General features: G+C 48.7%; 1 non-coding gene across 1 annotated transcript; it reads right to left on the bottom strand.

Moving 5' to 3' along the window:
* Positions 1–243: 243 nt before the first annotated feature.
* Trnas-cga (transfer RNA serine (anticodon CGA)) lies at positions 244–318 on the bottom strand. Its single transcript has one exon. It is a non-coding gene; the product is annotated as a tRNA-Ser (tRNA).
* Positions 319–6828: the final 6510 nt, after the last annotated feature.

The raw sequence follows: 6828 nt of genomic DNA, 5'->3' as shown, positions 1-6828 counted from the left end.
AACTGCCCGTCGCAGATCACTTGCGAAATGGAGTCCTAAGCATCGGAGAGCATCAGCTACACGCTAAGGAGCAGCACAGGCCGCAGGAAGTCCCGCACCTACAGCCGTGGCCCTCGAATTGCGGACGTTAAAGAAGCTACAAGAAGCTTTATCCTAGGTGGTGACCCATGCCAGCGAGTTCCTGTCCTCAACACCGCTACGAAGAACGATGACGATATCAAACTTACTGCAGATTAAAACTGTGTGCCGGACCGAGACTCGAACTCGGGACCTTTGCCTTTCGAGGGCAAGTGCTCTACCATCTGAGCTACCCAAGCACGACTCACACCCCGTTCTCACAGCTTTACTTCTGTCAGTACCTCGTCTCCTACCTTCCAAACAAAGCTCTCCTGCGAAACTTGCAGAACTAGCACTCCTGGAAGAAGGGATATTGCGGAGACATGGCTTAGCCACAGCCTGGGGGATGGGGGGCGTGAGTATTGCTTAGGTATGTCTGATGGTAGAGCACTTGCCCGCGAAAGGCAAAGGTCCCGAGTTCGAGTCTCAATCTGGCACACAATTTTAATCTGCCAGGAAGTTTCATATCAGCGCACACTCCAATGCAGAGTGAAAATCTCATTCTGGACGACGATATCGTTTGCATATGCAGTGCAGCTGAACACATGGCCACCGAGAGACATCCCAGAGAGGGATTAACGGAGACCGCATAGCAACGGTTCCATGACGAATGCATACAACAGTGCAGAGGGTGGGCAGCCTTGACCCACTGAACGACGGATCTAGATGGGTGGAGTAAGACAGTCATTGTACAGTAAATGAGACGTAGTTCCTGGAAGGAGACGCAATGCCATGTCGACGGTAGTATCAGGGTAGCCCATATTGCGGGGCACCCCTTCCAGGAAGTCGTGATCGACTCGATCGAATGCCTGGCTGAAGAGCTGCAAAAAGTCCAGGCATACGACGAGCGTTAGCAAGAGCGATTATGTCCCGACGGCGGCAGAGGGCAGTGCGGATGTTACTGGTACCTCCCAAATAAGTTTGATGGGGGGAAACAACGTGCGGAGTTGTCCGCTTCAGCTGCGCAGCCAACAGCCGGGTAAAAATCTTTGTATCGCTGTTGAGTAACGTCAAGGAGCGGTATTCGCTTATCCGTGAGTTACCCTGAGGCTTGTGGATGGGAATGAGGAAACCATCGAGCAAATCGTCTGGAATCGGCACGAAAAGTGACAGAAGGTCTTGACAAAATTCCGTCAACACTGGCGCCGGAAGGGGACGAAATGTCCGATAAAACTCTAGTGGGAGGCCATCACGGCTAGGCGACCTGTTCGTTGAATCCCCCGGGATAGCGTCTTGAACTTCGTCCTCCGTGGCGTTAGCCATCAGATCCGTAGTCGCATCGACGGGAACCGAGCCAAAGGAGAGTCTGGAGACCGTCGTAATGTTGGCAGGGCGATGACGTTGTTCAGAATACAGCGTAACATAACGTGCATGGAGGGCAGATCTGAAGTCCCGTTGGCTATCAAGATGCAGCCCATCGCCAGTCGTAAGATCATTAATCAAATTCCTCCGACGCTGGCGTGGTTCCCCTATGATATGATATATAGATGGACGCTCTTGCACTAACCCATCGCGTGTGAGCACCCTGACCATGGTTCCAAGGTGGAGGCGAGAGAGCGACGTGAGCTGCGCCTTGGCACGATTCGCCATCGCGTGGCGCTCTGGAGAATGCGGCATCATAGTGCATTCCCGAAGAATAGTGAAATAGAATTCCTGAGGTTGTCGCCACTACGTCACAACCTCCCTTCCGTAACCAATCAAGGCCTTGCGGAGAGCAGACTTTGCACAGATCACCCAGTAAGACAGGGTGGTCTGATAGACGTCACGGCGTCGACGACAAGCTGCCACGTGGTCTCGAAGAGCTGCCGGCAGTCAGGTGAAGTAAGGTGGCTCATGTTCGCGACCGCGGTCCCCTTTGGCGGCAGAGATTGATGGCGCAGATATATGTGTCATGGTCAGAGAACGCAGTCGGCCAGACTTCAGCAGCCTGCATCCCCTAAAAAAATAGCTCAAATGGCTCTGAGCACTTTGTGACTCAACTGCTGAGGTCATAAGTCCCCTAGAACTTAGAACTACTTAAACCTAACTAACCTAAGGACAGCACACAACACCCAGTCATCACGAGGCAGTGAAAATCCCTGACCCCGCCGGCAATCGAACCCGGGAACCCGGGGGCGGGAAGCGAGAACGCTACCGCACGACCACGAGCTGCGGACCCTGCATCCCCAATGACAATATCGCGGAAGAAGTAAACTCGATTGGGTCGGCTGGAAGAATGTATAGTGAAATGCGTAAACCCTTGACGATCGTCATGAACATGCTCCCAAGAATCCACTACTCTGAAGTGCTGGAGAATCGTCGCGAGCGCCGCGCACGGAGACGTGGTAGTCAGTCTTTGGGTGCCTGGATGCAGTTGAAATCGCCTACCATGTCCAATGCAGCCTGCCGACCCAGGAAGAGAGGCGTGACTGTCTCTGAGAAGAAGGTGGAACGTTCTCGGCGGCGACCCGAACCAGATGGCGCGTAGACATTGACGATCCTGACGTCACTAAAAGTGAGAGCCATACCTCTGGCATCAGGGATATAGGCAACTGCATCAGCGAGGATGCCATCACGTAAAAGGATCGCCTCTCCACTACCAGTAGGGGAAGCATGAGAGACATGTGTTGTACAACCATGGGGAGCACATGCACCTCATGCACCTCATGCACCTCCTGAAGGAGAGCTACGTCAACGTCCGCGGTGTACATAGTGCTATGGAGTAAAGCCAGTTTGTGGCGTACGCGAATAGTGTTGACATTGACTGTGGCTATGTGATAAGTCTAGAAGGCTGCCATCGATAGGAGGACAGGTGATTCAAACACGGCGGAATCACAGGGAACTCCCTGTAAGGTCCCCACACAAGGGCACATCACTGTGACGGGGAGGGAGCCGACCCCATCAAGGGTGGTTCATCGTTTTGTACACTTCCAGAATGTCCATCCTCAGCATCGACGTCAACGTCCCAGGAGACAGACGTGTCACCGTGCCGGTTCAGTGGAACATTATCAGAGGTGCGCCCACAGGTAGCGTCAGACACAGAAAGTGAGGCTACCGCATCAAGTGCAGGCGGGAGAAGGTCGATGTCCGGAGGTGGACGCTGTCTGGAGATCGAGGCAGTGTCAGGGCATGAGAGGACAGCGCACCATCAGTAGCAGGGTCGTCATCCTGTGCAGAATTCCGATGGATGGAGTCATCAGAAGGGGTACGGCGTTGTTTGTTCCGTTTCCTGGTCGACCGTTGCTTCCCAATATGCTGTTCCGTGTCGGATGGTGGATGGCTATCGTCCGACATGGGGCCAGATGGCAGATTGGCGGAGGCAGGTACAACTCCATGATAAAAAACCATGGTGTCGAGACCGACAGATTGTGCCTTCTGACAGTCGTCTTCATTTGTAGTGCTTCCGGAAGTGGTGTAGAGGAGACAGGTGAAACGTCCATCGCGTCTTCGAGAAGAACCGACACTGGTACCGACTGATTCAGAGCGGACATAGCAGGCAGCACCGTCACAGACGCGTAAGACAGAGGTAACGCATTGGGCGCCGTAGGAGCAGCGACGTCTCTAATCGGCGTCTGGACCAGTCTACGTCGCAGACAACCTGAACAGGTGCGCGGCTGGCCATCTTACATAACGACAGCCCTGCAGCCGGCAATAACCAAGTAGGAAGGAATGTGTTTCCGTAGCTCAATTTTTATCTGACAGACACCACTGAGGACACGGTACGTTCCGAACGTCTTCCACGTTTCAGGCACATGACTGCCGACGTTGCCGTAAGGTTTAAAAGCGGCCACCACAGCATCCGACAGTACTTCAAACTGGAGTTCGAAAATCCGCAACGTTCGGATGCCAAAACCAGCGTGATCAAACACGACAGTCCGTGTATGTCCGTCAGAGTATCGGAACTTGAGATCATTAGCGTGACGCAGCACAACATCGGCGCACAGCTCGTCATTCGTCAGCTTTATGTAGACAGTAGTACTGAGGATCAAAAAATGTATTCCGAGAACATCTTGTGGCGGGAGACGCATTTCTTCCCGTATAGAACGTTTAAATTCATATTCCTTCGGTCGTTCGTCATCTAACGGGAAAGTTAATTTAATTGTCGCTTGGCGGTAAGAAAACGCCATCATGATCAATGAAGTCGGAAACAAGCCGCTACGCGGATGTAAACAAACGGGCGCTCGCTAGCATGCAGCACAACAGGCGAGACGCAAACAAGGCGTGCGCCTCACCACAGCCAAAGGCCGACTGCGCCTAGACTACAGGTGTACTACATCAGTAGTGCGTGGATAAATTGAGAATTTGGGTCTGATGCGAGGCGTTATTACCATTGGCCGTGCAGTTACGATGACCACTGTGTTCGAATGGAGCCGACACGGTAGCTCGGCGTGTTCAGTCAGAGGGATAGCTACTCTCTGTAATAAAAAAAATTAGTTAATTGATCAACAACGAACTGAAACGGGTGTCTTTCGACGTCCGACCAAAGCAGATATCACGAACGAAAACGAACAAAATGAGATTTTAAAAAAATGTTGCAGTGGTCAGCGCATCTGCCTACTAAGTAGAAGACATTGGTTCGAATCCCAGTCCGGCACAAATGTTCAACTTTCTCCACTGATTTAAATTAATGCCTACTGGCAGCTAATGTCATTAATTCCTCTGTTCTTAAATCACAGAGGCTGTGGGGTGAAAGCAGTGTCTGTATTTTGAAAATGTCCGAGAGAACTGACACCACACAAATAAGATGTCTCACTTAAAAAATGGCTCTGAGCACTATGGGACTTAACATCTGAGGCCATCAGTCCCCTAGAACTTAGAACTACTTAAACCTAACTAACCTAAGGACATCACACACATCCATGGTCGACGCAGGATTCGAACCTGCGACCGCACCTCTATCGCGGTTCCAGACTGAAGCCCCTAAAACCGCTCGGCCACACCGGCCGGCTGCCTCAGTTCATTCTCGAGTTATTGGGTTTTATATAACGAACGGTCATGCGCTATGTGCCCCGTTCTGCCTATATGGACTTGCTGGCTGCAATGAAATATTGATCATCCGATTGCTAAAAAAAAAAAAGAAAAAAAATCTATTAGGTGAAAAAATTTGATTTTAGTACATCTAGTAGTTTGATATCTCCGCTCGATAGAGGACTGAATTTCTCCTCGCTACGTGTCATAGGTACAGTGCTCTATCAAACTAAATAAAACATTGCACGAAACGTTAAAGATTTTTGGAGAGGCTAACTATGTGTAAACGTTGCTCATTCATTGCAGTAAACGAAATGTGGATAAGATACCGAAATTTTGTATAAAATTGAGAGCAGAACGATATCTCATTTCGTTCATGAGTTGTTGAATTTCATATTCGACTCATGGTCGTGCAAGGCGAGTCCATTCACGTCCTTGGGCTTTGCTAATCATGTGATCATAACAATCGGCATATCCCATACAACAATAATAAAACGAGAAATTATTTTTGCAAATGGCTACATGCAATGAGGCACATATGCTGTATGATAAATATTCAAAACTTTTTTATTAACCAGGACATGGAGAGTAAGAGGTTGGCGGCTCAGGAGGCGTGCAGACGTCTACAGCACTGTAGGAAAACCCAAGAGGCGCATGTAATCATGTAGCAGGATATGCATACACGCCGACAGCAACCAAAGGATTTCGGAAGAGTGGCTTTTTGCGAATAAGTTATGAATGTACTCACTGAAACCAAGTAAACAGAATTATATGGGAAAAACGGCATTTAAAAAAAGTGGAATAAGAAATATCTGAGGTAAACGAACTGACTCTTCCAGTTTGTTTCTTTGAATGATACTGCAATACCGCTCATTAATTTCAATAAACAGTAACAGTTATCCTAAACGTCTAATACGAACACATACAAAACTTTATTTCTCCAAAAATATGGTTATATGCACTTAAACACATAATACAAACAGAAAAACTATATTTTACTTTCATCAAAGTATCCTCCCTTATATTTAATGGCAATCTCACGCAAACTCGAGGAATGTGTTTATACGTATTTGTAGATATTGCGAGTCTACATGATTCCATCGGTCCATAAAGACATTCCAGGTATGTTCTTTGCTAGTTACGTGAACTTTTCGGATACCTCTGTCCACTTCATCCGACACTATTTCAGAAGGATTACAATCAGGAATTTGGGATGGCTGCACCACATCTTTCAGGATCTTCTGGTTTTCTTTTGATGCAATGTACTTAATATACAACGCTGGTTTATGTTTTGGGTCATTACCCAGTTATAATGTGAATCCTTTCAATACAAGGCGCATTCCACTTTGTATCGTACGCAACTGAAGTTTGCGGCGGTAGTGCTTCTGGCACATACATCCTTCTATTTTCATAATGCCACCAACTGCCTCTGCCGCAGAACACCCCCAAACCATAATAGAACGCCCACCGTGTTTAGCGGTAGGTACTCGTATAATGCACTGTCGCCCCCTTACCTACCCCCCCCCCCCCCTTCTTCTCGAGACGGACAAAAAATGTCCTCCTTTTCGTACCAGAAATTTCGATTTACCTGTGAATGACACTTCCAGTCTTCATGTGTACATTTACTATATGTCCTAGCCCATTCATGTCTCTCATTTTTATTTATGGGCTTCATAGCGGGTTTTCTCACTGCCGCAAGTCGTTTCAAGCCTGCACCAGTCAGTATCCTTCTTACTGTTGCAACAGATATGTTTTTCATGTTCG

The sequence above is a fragment of the Schistocerca nitens genome, chromosome 7 (assembly GCF_023898315.1).
Source record: "Schistocerca nitens isolate TAMUIC-IGC-003100 chromosome 7, iqSchNite1.1, whole genome shotgun sequence".
In the NCBI taxonomy this organism is placed as follows: Eukaryota; Metazoa; Arthropoda; class Insecta; order Orthoptera; family Acrididae; genus Schistocerca; species Schistocerca nitens.
Note: the sequence above shows the minus strand (reverse complement) of the source record. Positions and strands in the feature narration are given on the sequence as shown.